Source organism: Peromyscus maniculatus, chromosome 16 (genome assembly GCF_049852395.1).
Source record: "Peromyscus maniculatus bairdii isolate BWxNUB_F1_BW_parent chromosome 16, HU_Pman_BW_mat_3.1, whole genome shotgun sequence".
In the NCBI taxonomy this organism is placed as follows: Eukaryota; Metazoa; Chordata; class Mammalia; order Rodentia; family Cricetidae; genus Peromyscus; species Peromyscus maniculatus.
Genome location: NC_134867.1, coordinates 45,840,197 through 45,861,560, shown reverse-complemented (window position 1 = coordinate 45,861,560; position 21,364 = coordinate 45,840,197). Strand labels below are relative to the sequence as shown.

At 41.1% G+C, this 21,364-nt stretch overlaps 1 protein-coding gene across 9 annotated transcripts in view; it reads right to left on the bottom strand.

The window, feature by feature from the left end:
- Positions 1 to 21,364, bottom strand: part of Phactr2 (phosphatase and actin regulator 2) — a 270,721-nt gene that overhangs the window by 136,131 nt on the left and 113,226 nt on the right. The window lies entirely within an intron of this gene.

Sequence of the window (21,364 nt, the reverse complement as noted above, 5' to 3'; positions counted from 1 at the left end):
TGCTGAATTCACACATTTAAATTTCCAGTAGGCCCAGCTACAGCTCTATTCAATTTCTCTTCTGAGGAAAAAAAAATGGTCTATCTCTTGTTAAAGATCAGTTTGTTTGGAATGTAGCATACTAAAGTTAAAGAGAGGTCCTCATTAGCTGGCAATTAGCACAAATTAACAAACTAGACATAGGCTTTTAGCTAACTGAAACTTAGTTAAACACTGAAACTTAACATCAGTTACAGCAGGATTTTCTAGGTGCTGGAGAGGCGGTTCAATGGTTAAGAGCACCATTGTATTTTCTAGAGGGACTGGAACTTAGTTCCCAACACCTATATTGGGTGTCTAACTCCAGTTCCAGGTATGTGGGGTCCTCTTCTAGCATCCATGGACATACACACACATGCATGCACACATGCATGCTCATACACAAACACAGACACACTCATATACATAAATAACAAAAATAATTTTTTAAATAAAAGCACACTGTCTAAATACACTCTATAGAAATAACATGCTAAGAAAAAGCATCCGGGACTGTAGTTCCTTCTCATCCAGGGAACCCTGCATTTGAACTTCAGTGGTTCAACTTCAGGGTTCATTCTAAGTTCCTACCTGAGCTTTGAGAATTTTATTCTAAAATATATTTAGAAGTAGAAGCTCACTGGCAGGATAATGGAGTCAACAGGTTACATATGATTTTTGCATAGAAATTCATGTGAAACTATGTTTTGCATATATCACAGACTTAAAATCTACATGATGCAGACCCTAAACCTACTGGAATTCCTCTCCAACTGGGTGGTAAACTTTTAAACTTTTTCCCTAAAGCAAAAAGTCTGGCTAAACCAAGTGTAGTTAAGGATATACAGCAACTAGGACTCTTAGACAAGGGTAGGAGGATAGAATAATCGGGAATTTATAAATTTATCTGGCAGTTTCTATAAACATACACCTAGCCTATGACTCATAAATTCTATTTGTCACTTGTCCAAGAGAAACAAAAACATGTACCCAGAAAAAGACTTGTTCAAGAATATTCATCACAGCTTCATTTATTTTTGAGTCAAGATCTTCTTGTATTGCCCAGGCTGGTCTCAAAGTCAAGAGACCCACTGACAGCAGGCTTCCATGTAGCTTGGGCAGCAGGAGTACCGCCATGCTCCACAACTTTATTATGGTCGTGTGTTTTGCTTTGGGTTTTCTTTTTTGTTCCTTTTCTCAGGACTGCTAATCAAGCCCACGCCGAAAGCATGCTAGGCAAGCAAGTCCTCTACCACTCAGCAACCTGCAGCTTTAATTCTTAATTGCTCAGATCTGGAAGAGGTCAAATGACTATAACCAGAATGAATACACCGTCGCATCTCTGTTGGCAAAATACTACTCAACCACAGAACACGGGTCTGTGCTACCTAAAGCCTACCTCAGAAGTAAAGGTTTTATTCTGCCAGCTTCCCGGGGTATTACTAGAGATGTCCCTTAGCTATCTGAAGTGGGAGGTAGGGAAAATTCCTCAGGCTGAATCCATGGCCTTGCCCCCATGTGCTGCTTTCTTCTTAGGGAAGAGCCCACACCCAGCACCTGATCATCGTGGGGTGGCCACAATGAACAACAACTTGAGGCAATTCTGACAGATCATCCAGCACCAAACCTGCCACTGGAGTCAATGGGGGTTGGTGCCGTTTGGAGGCAGGTACCTCACAACTCTGTTGTGTCTCTACCCATTCCTCCACCCTCTCCATCCTTTCCAAGGCTGTTGATTCCAAGGGTCCTCATCAGTGAATACCCAGCATGCTGATCTCCTCTTCTTTGCGGAGAATTCAAGCTATGGAATCTAGAGATAAACCCAACCAAATGAAGGCCTTGAAAAATTCCCCAATTTGAAGAGGCAAAGGACAAAAATATCATGTCTGAAGGTCTAAGGCTGTGGAACAAACATCTGAGGAGGGAAATCAGAACAGGGGGGACTGACTGGGACAGACCTGAATACTCTATTGGAAGATAGAAATATCCTCTCTGTGTCCTGATAGGGTGTGGACTACATGGACATGTGCAAATGTCAAAGCAGAAGTATTCTCTCAAAATATGGGTACTTATTTCACTGTGTGTAAAACTGACCACAACTTTTCAAAAGTAATAAAGAGTAAGTAACGATATCAAACTTGGTTTGAACTTATGTTCATGCATATACTTAGATTTCACTGTAGCCCATCAAGCCTTTATTCTTTGGTTGTTTTGAACCTAAGTTTAAAATTAACAAAGCTGTTATGCTCATCTTTCTGCAGAATGCAAAATCCAATTGACATGCCCTTTCAGTCTGTCATAGTTAAAAATGTTATGCTAATCAGTTGTAGCGCCAAAAGCCTATGAAAAGGCATGCAATTGCTTCTTGTGTTATGAATCTATTCATCAGTGTGGTTGGGCACAAAGTTCATCCAATTACAAATTCAGCTACCTGTATCCTCATTTAGCATGGATGCCTTAGAGAATTCTTGATCAGATTTTAAAATCATCAAATATAGGGATAGTATAGCCAGAAAGACCTAAGACATTCTTCAGAGTGCTGACCAGAGTGCTTGGCTTCACAGGTAACTGAGTGGTGAACATCAAAGCAGTTTCCCTGATACAGACAGGAGCAGACTTGAGCCCATATCCTAAGGCACATCCCCAAGAGGCATGCCTCCTACAGTCCCTGGGTCTGTTGTCTCCTCTGCAGCTTAGCTTGGGAACAAAAACCAAAAATTATTATAATTTACAAAAATTGTACATTATCCTAGGACTTCTTCCCACCACTGATGTTTCTTACTCTACAGTGGGTACCACTGTCACTGAAGGGTTCAGTTTGTGCTGGAGGTGGTGGCAAAACCCTGTGATCCCAGGATTTGGGAGGAAGAACAGATCTATAGCTCAAGCACATCCTTGCCTACATAGCAAGTACTACACAAGACTACAAAAGACTCTTTGATCTTGTTAGAATTCTAATTTTTTACCACAAACTAGAGGGAATCAGCCTACCAGCTGCCTCTCTGCACCCCTTTTCTCTCATATGGCAATCTCTGGGGAGCAATTTTGGGAGAACTCTGTTTCTCAGTAGATAGATTTGGCTAGAAAACCAAGCATATTTTACTAAGAATTCCAAAGAGTATTACTGAAATACAATTCACAAAGCCTATGACTGACATTTAAAAAAAATAGGTAATTGAATACTTTCACATGCACGTACAGATTTGTGCAAGCATGACTACCATCAATTTCACATTTTCATCCCTTCAACAAGAGACCCTCGACCCCAGAGCATCACTTGTCTCCAGTTTTGCCAGCCCTAGGAAACCATTAAGATACTTCCTTTCTCTAGGAATATGCCTATCCCAGATATTTTATGAAGATGGAATCATACATTTATCCTTTCCTCACTGGTATACTTCACTTAGCATTATCTTTTCAGTAGTAATTCATGGTGCATGCCTAGGTCAGTACTTCATTCATTGTATGCCTAAGGTCATTTACTATAGGCATACACTACATTTTATATTTCCACTCATCAGTTTGATGGACATTTGTGTTATTTCAATTTGTAGCTGTTATGAATGATGTTACTATGGATTTCATCGAGGAACTTTTTGGTGAATACATGTTTTCATTTCTTTTGGCTACAAACCAGGAATTAGATGGGTGGTGATGGCGACTCTAATGATGCATTACTTAGGAAACTGGAGCCAGAGAGATGGCTCACTGAGCAAGCGCGAACCTGGTGACCTGGGCACCAATATGAAGACGGAAGGAGAGAATTGGCTTAACAAGGGTTGACCTCTGACTTCCATATTCTTGCCATGGCACACTCCAGGCTCACTTCTGCTAAACAATAAACAACAAAAATTTAAAAAAGAAACTTGCAAACTGTTTTTCCAAAGTAGCTGGAGCATTGTGTGTATGTGTGTGTGTGTGTGTGTGTGTGTGTGTGGTGTTTGCTATGAAGGTAGGTACCTAACAATGTAAGGTCAGATCCCTTGGAGCTGGAGTCATAGGGTTGTTGAGGGCTGCCAGATACAGATCCTGGAAAACAAACTATGGTCTCTTGCAAAAGCAGTGCATAGTCTATTATCTTAACTGGTCAAGCATTTCTCCAGAGCCTGATTATCGTGGTCTTGATTTGTATTCTCTGGGGTCAACGTTAATGAGCACCTCTTCATATGTATATTAGCAATTTGTATATCTTCTTCCAAAAAGCACCAAGTTTCCCTTTGAGCTTTTTTGTTCATTTGTGTGTTATGTTTTTGGTGTCATGTTAATGAATCAACTGCCTAGTCAAAGGTCATGAAGATTCATACTTACAGTTACTTTGAAGAGTTTTAGCTCTCACACTTGGGTTTTCTTCAACTGTGAGTTAACTTGATACATGGCATAAGGTCAGGTACGCATTTTGCTTAAAACTATTGATTGATATTGATTGCAGTTCTGGGGATAGAAAACCAAGGCTTTGCCCATACTAGTCAACCTTCTATCTCTGAGTTACAACCTCAGGTCCCATCTTATTCTGTTTAATGATAAGATGATTCTTTCCCCATTGAGTTGTCTTGACAGCCTTATTAGAAGTCAAGATCCTATATATGTGTTTCTAGAGTCTCCATTCTGTTACATTTATCCCAAATAAAAATGCTCCATCCAAATACACTTTCCAACCAAAAGCCCCATGGATCTGGAGAGCCAATTAATATACCATGTCTTCGAACCATTACAAGTGACCCAGATCTTTCAACTTTTGTTTGTTTGGCTTTTTTTGTTGCCCATGTCCACAGCAAATTAAAGTAAGGGTCATACCCTTGGAGAAGCATTCAAGGCAAGAAGTTGTAGTTCAAGAACAGAAGGAGCCAGAACAGCTTCATTAGGCAGGAGCGGAAATGCCAAGTCACCTATTTTGTGGCAGCTTTCCCCAAATCCAGAGGTGAGCCTCAAAGCAACAGGAGTCAGCTTCCTGATGTGTGCTATGACCTGACTTGTTTTTGAAGCACCAAAGTTCAACTACAAGGGCCTCTTCTGGGACCATCAGGTCAGAGGCCTCTGGGAAGGAAGTCCTTGCAGTGAGGCGACAGCCTGTAAGACGAAGTCCAGCCCTCCCACTCAGCAAGCTTAACAGTTACCTGTAGAGGAGTGAGATGCTCCTTCGAGCATTGGTGCTATTCTAGAGCAGTGAAGAGCTTCAGGCTCAGGCCTATTGGATTTGGGAAAACCCTGGGTGTTCCTGAGGGGAACTAGGTACTATCTTGCTCAAGAGGTATTCATTATCCATGAAGGGTACTTAGGGTAGCTGCTGAAAGGTGACCAGATTTCATAAAACTGTGACATATCTCACACACACACACACACACACACACACACACACACACACACACACACACTGTTCAGGTGTGAGTCCAGACATGCTTATCTCCAGGTGGGCAATCGATGATGTATTTCTGGTAAAATCTCCTCAGCTCTGAACAGGTTGGTCGGGAAGTGTGAGGGTTGCTCCTACCACCATCTTGGGAACTAATGAGTCAGCTGGATTCCCCAAAACCCTAAGCTTTGCAACCAAAAACTGAAAACTGTCCCAGTTTGGAGGCAATTATCCACTGGCTAAACAAAAGCAGTACCATGTGTATGCTCACAAACCCCTACAGGTCATCCACACATCCCATGAAGAAAAATAGCCTGATAGACGTTACAGGTGATCTTTGATCTAAAAATGCTGCCGTGAAAGATTGTCAGCGAAAATAACCGAGCACACAGAGGACAAGAAGAAGTGCTCAGATGTTTTTGACTGGATTTTGAGTTAGCAAGACCTTTTGTTTTCTAGTAAATTCGTAAACATTTTTATTGGGGATTTTACACTGATTCACAAAAAAACAAACAAACACACACAATTCATCTGTGCTTAACCTACACTTACCAAAATATAGAGTACGTTGAGTAGTATCTTCAAAGATTTTTGGTCAAATATCCTGGGGCTCTTTCTTAAAAATTTTCCCTGCTCTCAAGCAGACCTCCTTATACCCTACTTTTATTATGAATAAGAATTAAAAAAACATTTACTCACATTTTAAAGGCAAAACAAATCTTTGATGATAGTATTTCTTAAATTTTCTCAGATCTGTATCTACACACACACACACACACACACACACACACACACACACACACACACACACCCTCATCTACTCCATCCTTGGAGACAAATGTCACTGTTTATATGCAGACACACAAAATGAGTATTATCCCCTAGGAAGGAAGGACCATGGACTTGTGCTGATGGTTGATCATGCACAGGCCATTTGGAAGCCAGCAGGGGAAGCGAGCTCTCAGTGACCCATTAGCAGGCATTCAGGACTTACAGACACCCATTCCAAGGAGGAGAAGCAGTCATAGGAAGAGCCATCTGCCTGCTTGAACCACACCTTCCACTACACTCATGGGTCCCCATCTCCAGCTTCAGTACCTCATAGACATTCCCACAGTGCACCAGCTCTCCATCCTTTCTAGTCAGATCACAGGCCCAGGGAAAGATGCCACTTCTCCACCTGTCCTTCCCTTGATACTTAGCAACTACCATCACTACAGCATGCTCCCGACTCAGCTTCCTTCGTCTTTTCCATTCCCTGCCTGTCCCCACTCTTCTCTCTCCCATGATTTCCAATTTAGAAACTATCAGATCCATTTCCTAGCTACCCCCATCCTTTGGATTTAACTCTATGAAATCTGCATGGAATTATGATTATGATGTTATTATCAATTAACAAATAAGACAAAACGACTAAATGAGCCACCCCCAGATGAAAAAAAGACTATAACACCCTTCTCCACCTCAAAATCCCCACCACTGTCACAGGCCCTGTTTTCTCCCAGACAGGAAGCAGTAGACATAAGAGGAAGCTGCAGGATGCAGTGAATACACTGTTCCCAGAGTCCTGCTCTGGCGAGTTTTATTCCTGTCATAGAGTAGATAACGCCACAACTTATTAAAACAGCCCCAAGTGTTCCAATGAGGGTCGCCAACTCTCTCTCTCAGCCTCCTCATTTCCACCACTTCCCTGGCTTCACTGTGGCCCATTGATAGCCTGGGTTCCACACAGTGAGAGGCAGTCAGACCCAGCCTCCCCTGCTGACCCAACCTTCCACGGCTTTTCTGTCATCTCTGTACACAAAAACAGATGTTTTAAGTCCTTATCCTAGGCTACAAGGCCTGGCTCCGTTGGTCTTGGTTGGCATCCCTGCTGGGTTCCCCCTTTGTGCTCTGGTACTCAGTCCTTCTGTCCACACTGATCTTGTGTTCCTCCGACAGAAGCACACACCCACCTCAGGGCTTTTGCACAGGCTGTTCTCTCAGCCCAGCTATGTACTTGACTTTCTCCTCCCTAACTTGGACCAAGATCTCCTTTTGGCTAAGACATCCTGAGCAGAGAGATCTTCTCTTTTCTTTTGTGCATCAAGGTGAAATTCCTGTAACTCCTGTCTGCTTTTCTTTATTTTATTTCTTCCTCCATAGCATATAACTAGAACTAATCATGGACCAGTCTAAACCTAAATGCAAACCCATGAGGAGAGAGACCTAGTCTTTCACCTTTCACACTGTATCCCTAGACTAGATGGGAGCCTGGGACACTGTAGAGTTACGTGAGTAAATGAATAAATGTGAAACTGTTCCCATTATTGGAAATTTTGTTTTGCTATTGTTTGCTGTTTGGAGTGTGTGTGTGTGTGTGTGTGTGTGTGTGTGTGTGTGTGTGTGTGTGTGTTCTAAGACAGGGTTTCACATAGCCCAGGCTGGCCTCAAACTTACTAGGTAGCCCAGGATAACCTTAAATTTCTGATTCTCTTGTCTCCACTTCCCAAGTCCTAAAATTTCAGATATAAGCCATCATGCCTGGCTTTGTTTCTGGAAAAATCAGAAGTCAAAGGTTACTAGTTAGCAGGAGGACTTTGAGTCCGTTATTTTTAGTTCAATCTGTCTATTTTCAGGCTCATCGTCTGTCCAGTAGTGATATTGCCTACCTTACAGAAAATGGTGCATGGTAAAACAGAGGGGCTGCTTACCTGGCTCAGTGGGTAGGAGCTTGCTACTCAAGTGTGAGGACCTGAGCGCTGATTCTCACTCAGCACCGATGTAAAAACGTTGTGAATGGTCTCTGGCTTTCCCATGAGCGTGCACAGATGCACACAGATGCACATACACATACGTACCCACCAACAGCACATACATACCCACCATCAACACACACATGCGCACACACACACACACACACACACACACACACACACACAAATCCAACACCCCCTAAAATCCATATGATCAGTTATAACATCTCCAATTCTTGATATAATTGACCAATAACTAGTTACCACCGAGTGCTGGGCAGCTTGGCTGAACAGCGAAATTCTATGTTTTGTGTATTTAACGCCTTAGGGGAAAATATAACTGTTGATTATAAGGTGAAGATTTACTCTTCAGAACTGATCAAAAACACATCTTGAAATTCCTTGCAAGCAAGTCTTACCTACCCTGGGCACCTAAGACACGACACTGCAGATAATAGCCACCATCGCAAAGCTGTTATGCTATTACAAACATAACAAAGTATGGGAAAATCTCACTCTTTCTGATTCCAAAGGTAAGTAAGTCTTAGCGGCTAGCATTCTGAGCATAATCTCAAACCCAGAGGGAGAATGCCAGGGCTTTTCTCTCATATTTTCTCAGGCTATTCCAATATTTAGCTCTGGAAGAGGGGGGGGTTGCTTGAAAAACATGTTGAGCAGTCTCAAATCCTCCCATCTCTTTAGTTAAATTTAAAGCTGGGGTCAGAGTGCACTTGGCCTTCTTGCTGTTTTAAGAAAAGTGGAATTCTAATTATCCTCACTCCTTGTCCATGAACCCAGGCCAGTGGACAATAGTTCATTGATAAATCATGCAAAATGAGACACCTTCTTTGCACTAGGACTTGAAGGATGAGGCTGTTTCCCAAGAGTCGTGGTACTGCAATGATATACATGGTTTTGTTGGCCTGTGCTTGCCAAAGAAAGCATTTCTTCTCGGCCCATCCCACACAATATGAGCTGTGGAGATTTGGGAACTACTAAATTCACCTACTTACTTCTTATTTGTTTATTTTTGGCTCTCCTTTGTTTGTTTGTTTGTTTGCTTGCTTGTCTGTTTGTGAGACAGGATCTCACCAGGTAGCTCAGGCTGGCCTCATACTCATTTTGTGGCCCAAAGTGGCTTTGAACTTTCAGCAATCCTCTTGCTTCAGCCTCCTGAGGAGATCATACGCAGCTACTGCTCTGACTACTGTAAGTTCAGTTCCTTTAAAGGTGATATGCTTTAGGAGTCATGAATTACTGCTAGACAGTGTTTACTTTGTTTAGAGCGATGCAGTTTCATAACTTTCAAGTAATCAGTCACTGTCATAGACATTCCAACAATGGAGGTGAGCTCTGGATTTGTGTTTATTTGGGGACTCTTTTGAGGTCTCTGTGTCTTTGTACCTCTTCTATGTCCTCAGACATGTCAGACACTCACTGAACACATGATAAAGGATGAGAGTAAAGTGTTTTGATAGAATAGGTTCTAAAAAGTATGTTTCCATTGTTTCTGACATGATTTCTATCCCTGCATAGGTATTTACCCCTATTTAAAAACAAACTACCTTTTATCTGTTGTGATAAAGTACAGTTAAACATTTCTAGAGAGTCAATCTTTCAACCACTTCTTTTACGGATTTTGAAATTAGTATCTTAGTAAGAAATGACATTCGCACACTAAAAGCATGAAAATGCACTTCAGCAATATTCAAAGGCATTTTCTTCCAGTGCTTTTAAGTTTTGAGATGTGCGTCTTTCATTTTACTGTAACATGCGTACTGAAAAGGACAGGTAAAGCCTCCTTCAAACAGGTAAGAAGCAAGGTTAATATTCCACTTTAAGTTATCTATTCTCCATCGATTTAAAAGACATTACCATAAGATATATATCTTATCCTGTACATAGAGATTCAAAAAAGAAAAAAAAGAATTTTATATGCTAATATGACTATTTTCATGGAGTGACAGGAAAAACTTTTCTTCCTATGAGAAATCTGCCCATCAGCACTGCAACTTTGCCAAGCCCCTTCATTGGTTTCAAACCTTTCTTTTATTTTGGTAATGCTATATCAATAACATAAAGTTAGATATAAAGAGTCTAAGTTAAATAAACAAACCATGTTTTCCTGTATATTAAGAAAACAAAATAAGCCTAATGTGCTGTAAGTCCAGATAAGCATGGTATACTTAAATAGACTTTAAGCTATACAATTGTAGAAAATTTCACGGCATTTAAAGCATTCTTTGGAAAAATAAGTTGATTTTTTTTGCCACCAATATACTGCAAGGAGTATGAACACATAATTGATTAAATTATTAGCTCTTCTACATGCATTCCCTAATCTCTTTTGCTATCCAGCAAGCATCCTGACATGAGGTACACACAGGGGTCAAAGGTGAAGGAAGCTGTGAGGGAGCACCTGTCTAGTGCTTTATTTCATATCAGGACATGATCAAAACAGAACACAAAATTGCTGCTTATAAATTACATGTGCATTTCAAGTTAAACATTTAACGTTCCAAAATGCTAAGTAAAAGACACCCTGAGGTTTGATACTCAGTGATATGCAGGAGTGAGAATTAAATGTCATGATCTAGATCTGGACATTCATGAACTATGTAGTGACTTTGTATTTTTACACTCTGAACTTGAGCATTCACGGAAGGTTTGTTATTTACCCTTGGAACGATGGAGAGAAAACAAGTTGATGTAATCAGGTGATAAATTACTGTTATATCCAATGATTTGATTCCACAATGCGATGTTACTATAGTGTACTGAAGTGCTAAAATTCAAATGACAGACTGAGCTAAATGCAAATGATAATTATATTTAACCTATTTTTTATAAGTATTACCATAAACTTATGGTAATGTGCATGTGTGTATGTGTGTGTGTGTGTGTGTGTGTGTGTGTGTGTGTGTGTGTGTGTGTGTGTGTGTTGCATGCATAGGAATGTACAAGTGCATGTGCTGATGGGTGGACCTGAGGACACCACAGCAGGACACTGGGTGTCTCTCACTGACCCAAAAGCTTACCCTTGCAGATAGACTGACTCTCACAATCCGCTTGTGTCTGACCCTCAACACTGAAGCTACAGTCATGTGCATCCACATCAGGGCTCTGCGGATTCTCAGATCCTTCTGCTCACCCACTGAACCATCTCTCCATGCACATCCATTGATTTTTAAATGACCTCTGACTTGAGCTACTAAAATGATCTCGCATTAGAATTAACAGTAAACTTGAAATGGTATGCATTACAATGTACTTCTGAAGCCAATCAGAGAGCCGGGAAGTGTATTATTTCTAAAATACCCCCCCCCCCCGGCAATCTGTGTAAGATGTCATTATTTGTATAAATTTGGTCATGAATTGTATATTGGTAAAATAATGATACAACGGGCAACCCCTAGCCTCTAGAGGTTAGGACTTCAATATGTGACCTTTGGAGGTACACAAATTAATCCATAGCACACTGAAACAAGCCATCCCAAATCAGAGCTGTGGATTACTGCACTTTTTATAACAACATTAAAGGCAGGGAGGTTCAAATCCTCAGATTAAAAGTTGGTTTTGGTTGTGAAGCTCACTCACTTCTGTTCAGTTATTCATCGCTCTGGCCCACTGACCCCATTTTCAGACTTTCAGGCTTGTAGAAGTCCACTTCCACTGTGGACGATAAAGGACTACCCTCTAATTACCACGAGGTACAGCAGCTGCACTGAAATGCTGTCTGTTTTCAAATCAAATCAGCACAAGGCCAGTGCACTGACTTCATCCATGGTTTGGGGAAACAGTATGAACATGGGAAGGACAGTCTGAGCCAATGCCAGGGACCATTAGAGAGCACTTAACCCTACAACAGCTAAATGCATCTCACCTCTACTGAACTCATGACCACAGACAGTGGGACAAATGCTACTCCCTGGTCTAGTGAACAAATATCTAGGCGTCCTTCAGGGCTTTCTATCAGAAAGCACACAAGAAATCTCACCTAAGCTGTGTTTTTAATAGTTTCCTGCAGGTATCGGAACAGTAGTAAATCACAAACTTGGATAATGAGAGCAGTTCACTGTTTCCTAGCTCTGGATGTCAGAGGTCTGCAGCTACGCTCCTTCTGAAGGCTCTAGGGGGAGGACCCTTCCTGCCCTCAACTACCTTCTGATGACTCTTGGCATTTTTTTAATGTGCAGGCATTGTTTGAATAGTTGGCTCTGTTTCACATGCTGCCATAGTTGAAATAGTTGTTCCTTCCAAAATTCAAGATGATATGTAATTGTCCTCAAACAATATTAACAGATGGGACTTCCTTCCTTCCTTCCTTCCTTCCTTCCTTCCTTCCTTCCTTCCTTCCTTCCTTCCTTCCTTCCTTCCTTCCTTCCTTCCTTCCCTCCCTCCCTCTTTCCCTCCCTCCCTCCCTCCCTCCTCCCCCCCTCTCTCTTTCTTTTTTGAGAGCTCATGTAGCTGAAGTTGACCTCAAACTGGCATGTAGCCAAGGATGACCTTGCACTGCTGATCTCCTTGTCTCTGTTTCCTGGATGCTGGGCTTACAGGCACCGGCCACTACATCTGGTTTATGTTGTACTGCGAATTCAACCCAGGGCCTGATGTATGCGAGACAAGCACTCTACAACTGCAGCTGAGGAGTGGAACTTTGAAGGCTCCGTGGGGAGGGCCAGGATTGATGCCATTACCAAAGTGCAAAGAACCACTTGCTCTCTCTAGGCCAGTGGTTCTCGATCTGTGGGTCACGACACCCTGGGGGTGGGGAGGAATGGATGACCCATGCACAGGGGTTGCCTAAGACTATCGGAAACCACAGATGTTTACATTATGGTTCATAACAGCGGCAACATTACAGTTGTGAAGTAGCAATGAAATAATTTTGGGGTTGGGGATCACCACAACATAAGGAACTATATTAAAGGGTCACAGCATTAGGGCGGTTAAGAAGCACTGCTATGGGCATTGTTTCTGTCATGGTATGAGGCAGCAAGAAGGCCTTTCCATCTTCCAGACCTAGGTCTTGGACATTCCAGCCTCCAGAACTGTGAGAAATGCATTTGTTTCAATCTCGAGCTACCCAGCTCAGTTTATCCCATTATATGGGTGCAAAATGGACTACTAAGACACAAGCCTTCTCTCTTTTTCTGCCTGTCATGAGAATACTCACCTTTGAACAAGATATAAAGCCCACCTGGGTAAACCAGAAGACTTTCATTTCAAGATCTTTAAGACTCTCCCTGCCCCCCCCCCACCACCAATCACATTCATAGGTTCTGGGGTTAGGACACTGGTAAGCACTACTATGCCATCCATTCCACAACTGCCCGAGAATGTCTTTTGCATTGAAAATATCTTAAATGTGGTGATATCTTAGTATTTTAGTTAAGGTATGTAACTGAGAGAAAATGAAGACTGGAGGTAATCCTTCCAGGGCTCAATGCACGGAAACACAGTCTGCTGACATCCTGCAGGTTTCCACCAGTTCCGTTGAGTCTGCTTTACATCCTGGCTGTCTGCAGGTTCACAGCCCCCACCTCTTCTCATCAGCTAGATGGCAGGTGTTCTCCTTGTCTCTCCTCAGGGCTTTTGTCTGACAATCACACCCATTCTGTCAAATTCTGAGGGCCCTGGTTTACTTTACTTATCTGTCCATCCTTTGAGTTTTAGCCTTCGTCACTTTTCTAGGAAAGGTAATTTTCCAGTAATTTCATGTGTTTTAATATACTTAGAGCCATGGTAGCCATGCTGGCACAAATAATAACCCTCAATAACATGAACCTAAAGATTGCCTCTTTAGACTACATAGTATCCGTGTGTCAGTTTGACAGTGTTCCATTATTACATGTTTATCTCATCTTGGAAACCATCTTGGAAAGAGAGATGTACTTCACAGTATCCTTCTGCATTTCATGAGATACATCATTGATGGCTGGTAAAAATCCGAAGGGTATAATGGTTCAGAAATTACTCAGTGGAAGAGTGGACACTGCTTAAAAGCCAGGTGTGATTATATTGATGCAGGGGGCTTTACCAGCCCTTGGCTGAGGCTTTCTGATGTTACACAGAATACATTTCTTGACGAGTGGGCAAAGAGAAAACGATTAGTAAAGACGTAGTGCCATCCAGAGTTGTTAGGGAAGCTACAACCTAACTTACGATTTGGGGGAAATGAATAAATTATACAAACTACTTGTTGCTGGGGGTGAGGAGGAGAGCATGCAAATGAACATGGAAACCAACGGAATAGAATAAAAGCACTCTGCAAAGGCAATAGGAAGAGCAATGTACAATGGACATGTCTCCATCAAAACTGCTCTATCTGTGAGAAATGCTGGCCTGGGACTGAGTATCAACGTCTTTAATGGAAAAGTAAAACACATCCACCTGCTATGCGAACATTTACCTTTTAAGGTTCTGTTTTGTTATAAAATATATACTTAATATTTTTCTTAGGCAAATATGTATTTTAAGTACATATATATCTTTTCTTAAGCAAATATATATGATGCTTAATGTAAATGAAAAAATAATTTATAACTGGAATGGTAATCTTCATCATATTTTCTTTCTAGCATTTGAGTTAATCTCGGATGCTTGGGGACATGGTCTATTAATTTTTATACACAAATCTATTATAAATTATAAAACGTCGGAGGCTTTTCCCTCCATCATAATTGTCATAACTCGTATGGAGACATGTTAGGACGGCACTGGGGTGACTTCCAATTGTACTCAAAGCAACAGTTGAAGATTTTTTTGATGACCTTCAAGGCTTTACATGAGTCCCAGGCATCCATCCTTAACTGTCCTGTTCATGTCTGTGGTCTAACCTCCAAGCCCATGTTCTGCTCTCCTCATTCAGAACCTTTCCACTTCCTACTTTCTCTATCCCGGACACTTTTTTTTTTTAACTTTTTTTTTTTTTCTGATAACTATTGTCTGTCTTCTTTTCTTTTTTTTATTATGAAGAAATTTTCTATTCACTTTACATACCAACCACAGATCTCCCCTTCCTTCTTCCCATCCCCCATCCTTCCCCCCATCCCCGCATTTCCCAAGTCAAGGTCTCCCATGGGGAGTCAGCAGAGCCTGACACACTCAGCTGAGGCCGGTCCAAGCCTCACTTCCCTGCACCAAGGCTGTGCAAGGTGTCACACCTTAGGCACTGGGCTCCAAAAAGCCCACCCATGTACCAAGGACAGATCTCGATCCCCCTGCCTGAGGGCCCCCCAAACAGTTCAAGCTAAACAAATGTCTCCCGTATCCAGAAGGCCTAGTCTAGTCCTATGGGGGCTCCACAGCTATTAGTCCACAGATCATAGGTTGACTAATATGTGGCTAGTGTGGCTGGTCATCTCTGCATGTTTTTCCATCATGATCTCAAAGTCCCCTGCCCATAGAATCCCTCCTCTCTATCATCGATTGGATTACCGGAGCTCAGCCTGGTGCCTGGCCATGGTTCTCTGCATCTGCTTCCATCAGTCACTGGATGAAGGCTCAATGATGACAGTTAGGGTATTCACTAGTCTGGTCACCAGAGTAGACAAGTCCAGGCACCCTCTCGACCATTGCCAGTGGTCCAAGGTAAAGTCATTCTTATGGATTCCTGAGAACTTCTCTGCCACCCTGCCTCTTCCTATTCCCATGATGTCTTCATTTATCATGGTATCTCTTTCCTTGCTCTCCTACTCTGGAGGGATACTCTTTAAAGTAATAAATCTCTGGTGCCATCATCAAAGCAGATGGATTTTTCAAAGTTTTCCACCCAAATCAGTATAGCCATATTGATACACCTGAGGCACTAGGTAGGTTCCAAATGCAGTGGTATCCCAAACTGGTTTTTCTAATTGGTTTGCAAACCCTAGTTTACAAGAATGGGACCATGGGAATGGAACCAAGTCTTCTGAAGTATTGCCAATGGTACAAAATATTCCAAACAGGGAACTTGGAGGTTTCAGGCTTTCCATCGAGACTGTCAATCACTTGAAAATCTGATAAAGGAATTTTAAAAACAGCTACTTCTGCTCCGTGCTCCCCATTTTAGACATGTAGTGATTCACTGTTTAACAAGCCTTTATATAGCGCCACCTCTGTGCAAACCACTATTCTTAGTAATTTTTTTCTTCTCTTTTTAGTATATTTCTTTTTAATGGCGATCCTTGAGTTTGTAGCTACTTATCAAGCACTCAGAATGACTGGGACTTAAATCTTCTTCTGCTACAAGAAATCCTGTGTACTAAGAGTGTCATCGTCTACCAACTGTGGTGATGTATTTGTAATCTAAGAAATAAAGTTTGCCCAAAGATCAGAGGGCAGAGCCAGCCACAGAGTTAGCCACAGAGGTCAGGCAGTGGTGGCACACACCTTTAATTCCAGCACTAGGGATCACACATTTTTAATCCCAGCACTAGGAAGGTTGAAACAGGAAGTGATATGACTGGGCAGAGAAAGGAATATAAGGCGGGAGGAAACAGGAATCCTCTCTCTCTCTTGCAGAGGCTCTGTCAGGCTGAGGAGTTGGTGAGGTAAGGGGGGTGGTAACTGTGGCTTGCTCTGCTTCTCTGATCTTTGAGCTTTCCCCCTGATGTATGGCTCCAGGTTTTTATGATAAGACCAATTAGGATTCGTGCAACAACCAAAAATATTATTTAAACTTTCTTCTGGAATACTTGGATTGCTTTACCAGAAATGCCATTGTTTGAAATTGTCTCAGAAGCTCTGGGACAGTCACATGATTCTCTCTCTTTCTCTCTCTCTTTCTCTCTCTCTCTCTCTCTCTCTCTCTCTCTCTCTCTCTCTCTCTCACACACACACACACACACACACACAAAAAAAAAAAAAAACACACACACACACACACATACCACACACCTATGACTTGCTTCTAATCAAAAGGATATATCAAAGGCGACTGGATGCCACCCAATGACATTCCTTCATCTGCTAGTGTGAAGAGATTGTTATGCTATATCTGCTGATTGGTAGAGTTGTTTCCATAGAAGGTTTGCCACAGCGCCTTGCTCTCTTTGCTGACTTGGAAGATGCAGCAGCCCTGAGTCCAGCATTGCAAAGAGGGACCCCAGTGGGCTGGGAGCCAGTGCCTTCTTCCTTCCCTCAGCTAAACCTTCAGATGTGAACTCTGTACTGCTAACCCCTGGATTTCAACCTTCGGGTGGGTCTAGCTAAGCTGCGCTTAGACTCTTGGCCCATGGAAACTGTGAAATAATTAATATTGTTTTAAGTTGCCAAGTTTGTGGTAATTTGCTGTGCAGCACAGAAAATGAATATATTTCTGCTTGGCAAAGTTTCAGATCTGAAAAATTACGAACAAAGTGTAGATGAGTTACTGGTCCTTGAAGTTCAGTGTCATTGGCATGTTTCTTTGTTGTTTTCTCTTTTTCCAGTTTGGCAAACAAACAAACAAACAAACAAAACAAAAAACAAAACAAACTACAACAACAACAATAACAAATCCCACCCAAACTGGCTAACAGATAAAAATAGAATTAATTAGAAAGATTCTGGGAGGTTCTTAGAATAGAAGTTTATACTTCTCCCAGCAAATCCAGACACTAAGATAAGAGATAGCCAGAAATACTCAACATTTGTGTTTTAATGACTTTGAAGCCAATAACCTCTGTATGTGTGTGCATTGAATAGACATAGCCTAAAAGAAATAAGCAGAAAATCAAATTTCAAAACAGTAATAATATACAATGACCTGAAAATTCATTATTTATCACAATGTATGTCCCAATAAGTCCCAATATTGGTCAAAATGAGCCAACATAATCAGTGTTTAAAAACATAAAAGTAACTAAAAATGGGATTTTGGGGAAAATCATAACTTATCTCACATTTCAACACTTTAATTTGTGAATCAAATGATTTAATTACATTTTTCTTGGAAGTCAATTGTCTCCAGGTTACTGCACAGACCACAGACCTTGACATATATAGCAAATAATCTATAGTAAAGTTGATTATTTTTAGTGAGTCAAGAAATGGTAGTGGTAAGTACATAGGAGTATATTGGCAAAGGTAATAAAATCTTATTTCATTCTTTATATAAAATACATACTTTTACAAGTAAAATAAAGAATATGTATGCATATATAGAGAGAAATATATATATATATATATAAAGATAAACCATATGATTTAATCCTTTAACAATAAATTAGGAATGAAAAGAACTTTTCTAAACAAAAGATAAAATTCAGAATCCTTATAAAAAGGATTTTAATGTTTTGTAAAAGTGGTTACATGGAGTTTTTTAGAGTTCTGCATGTGAGTGTTGCATGGCTCTTTGATGTAAAGTGCCATTACAAACCAGTAAGAAGAACATTGAATAAAATGGGCAGCAGACAAGAAAAAGAAACACAAAAGAAAGGCGCATGAAGTGGGTTAAACAGAGCAAGTTAAAACAAGGATTAATTATTTATTATTAGGGCTTAACTATTTTTCATCTACTGATTGACAAAGATTTAAATATTAACTGTTTCTAAATGTCAGCAAGAAGAGATATTTTCACATGCTGTCTGTGAGAGTATGAATTTGTCCTGCAGGCATATTTAAGTAACTGCATATTTAAGTAACTGGAGATTTGTAAAAGGCACATTTTGTAGGGAACTTTGTTAATAGTGTTGAGAGAGAGAGACATACCTCTCCAACATTCTTTTGCTCCATTAAAAATAGACTAGCTAAATATAGTTGGTAAGTATAAATAATGAAATAATATTGAAAATACTCATACCTATCACTATGACTAAATATTTAATGGGTACCGTTAAGGGGGAAAATTACATAGTACATATAATCCTATTTGGATTTTAAAAAGAAAACATAATCTATTGCTTACTATTCCCATCGTTATGATAAAATACTTGAAAGAAACAATTTAAGGGGAGTGATTTTTTTCTGGCTCACAGTTTGAAGGGATACCATTTGTCACAGCGAGCAAGGCATGTAGGTAGGACCATGAGGTTAACTAGTTACTACATCGTGGAGAATCAGGAAACAGATGGGGAAGGGAGCAAGCCTTGGCTACAAAACCTCAGGGCCAGCCCTCTAGAGATCTACTTCCTCCAGCTAAGCCCCTCCTCCTAAATGTGCCCCTGTCTCTGGATCACTACCAGCAGCTGGAAACCAACTGTTCAAATCCATGTGCCCGGAGAGTGCAATTTTATGCTTAGTCCATAACAAATGTTCTACATAAAAACGAGATAATGCGTTTTGTTTGTGTATAGCAACAAGGAGAGGATAAAAATATCACAATTTTAATGTGTTTTCCATCATTTACAAGACAATGGTGACCTTAAGACAGATCAATCCCTTCATAGTAGATGCGAGTCTGTACGCAGCCATTTCTTCCATTTCTTGGGCTTCCTAAATTGCTCTATTCTGTCTAAATGAATTGAGAAAAGGACTTAAGAGAGTGGTGCTGATGTCTGACTTCAAAACGGCCAGTTCACTGATAGCTAGCTGATCCCATAGGGACAAGACTAGTTTTTACATCTGCTGCAGCCCTTCTTCCACGTGCTCACACCATCCAAAGAGCAAATATTTGCAACATGCAAATACCCCACGATGTGCCTGCAGCAACCTGCACACACCCAGATGCTCAATCATCAAGCTGACACCTTGCTGCGCGGATACTGCGGCTGTTTATCATCTCTGGCATGAAGCCAAGGCCTTTCCTCCAAAGGAGTAGACAAGAGATAAATTATCCCACTGGCCCGGCCTCGCTATCTTTGGACTCCTTCGCTGTGACCACTTGTAGTACAGCGACAAGGAGTAGGAGGTGATTGGGGGCCATAAGTCACAGCTGACAGCAAGACCCCCAAGTGAAAACATGGACCATTTTTTTTTTCCAATAGGTTCTCTATGTAACTACCACATTCAAATACATATTAAACCATATATCAAGACTGGAAAAAAAAATAACAACCAAGGTTTGATTTTCAGCAAAACCGCTCTTTCTGAATGAACAGAACTGAGTGTTCCTACTCTAGCAAGATCAGACGGCAGGAAAATACATTTGTTTAATTATAGCCTTTCACGAGAACAGTACATTCTTATTCTTACGCTGTAACTTTCTACAGGAGACCTTAGGCTGCATCTCAGGCCCTTCCCTGAATGAGGGAGCGTTCTGGAGACCACATTGTTATTGCAAGATCATCTGCAGGGAAAACAAGTTTGTTTCTAGAGTTATCACACATACAAAAGGACCAGGGGCAGGAATCAGAACACCAAGTTTTTTAGGTCATTTTTCTAAACAGGGTCAATTCACTTTCCTATCAAAGACCTACGGGAGCAGGTGCAGTACAAACAAGACTTATACACGTTTGCACTGGCTAGCATTTTCTCAAGGCAGGACTGAATTAAGTGTCTTAGTCACTTCATGACACTGTCTTGACTGATACAATAAGTGCTTCTAATTCAGAACTGTTTCTTTGCAAGAATGCAGATTTTTAAATTTTTGACATAGTAATTGTATTATTGATGTGGCATGATGTGACATTTTAATACATGTATAGAATGTGTAATGACCAAATCATGATAACTGGCACGTCAATCACATAGGACACTTACCATTTCTTTGTTGGGAACCTTCCAAGTCTCTACTAACTATATTGAAATATTCATCCATAGTTATCCTACTGTGCTATAGCATCGGAGGTTGTTTCTCCATCCAGTTTCTCTACTGTGCCCATCAACCAAGCTCTCTCCATCCCTTCCACCCACAGCCTTTCTAGGCTCTAATAAACATTGTTTCTTTTTCCCACTGCCATGGCCAACATTCCAGCTTCCACCTGTGACTGAGAACATACAGTGATTGCTCCTCTGTGTGTGGCTCATTTCCCTTAGCAAAACGTCTTCCAATTTAAAGATTAATGGTCCTTAAATCAATGCATATGTGTGTATTTGTGTCTCTGGATGCCAGAAATAGGGAGGGAGGGTCAGATCCTTTGGAGATGAACTTGCAGGTGGTTGTGAGTGACCTAATGTGGACACTTGGAACCCTACTCAAGTCCTCTGGGAGAGCAGAAACTGTGTTTCATGGCTGAGCTGTCTCTTTAGCCCTTTGTATTCCGATTTAAACCATCACTTTAAATATTTTAATCTATTTCCTTTAAAAGTTCATCTGGGCTTGTAAGATGGCTCAGCAGGCAAAGGCTCTCACCACCAGGACTGATAACCTAGACTGAAGCCACTGGAACCCACAGGGTGGAGAGGGAGAGCACACTCC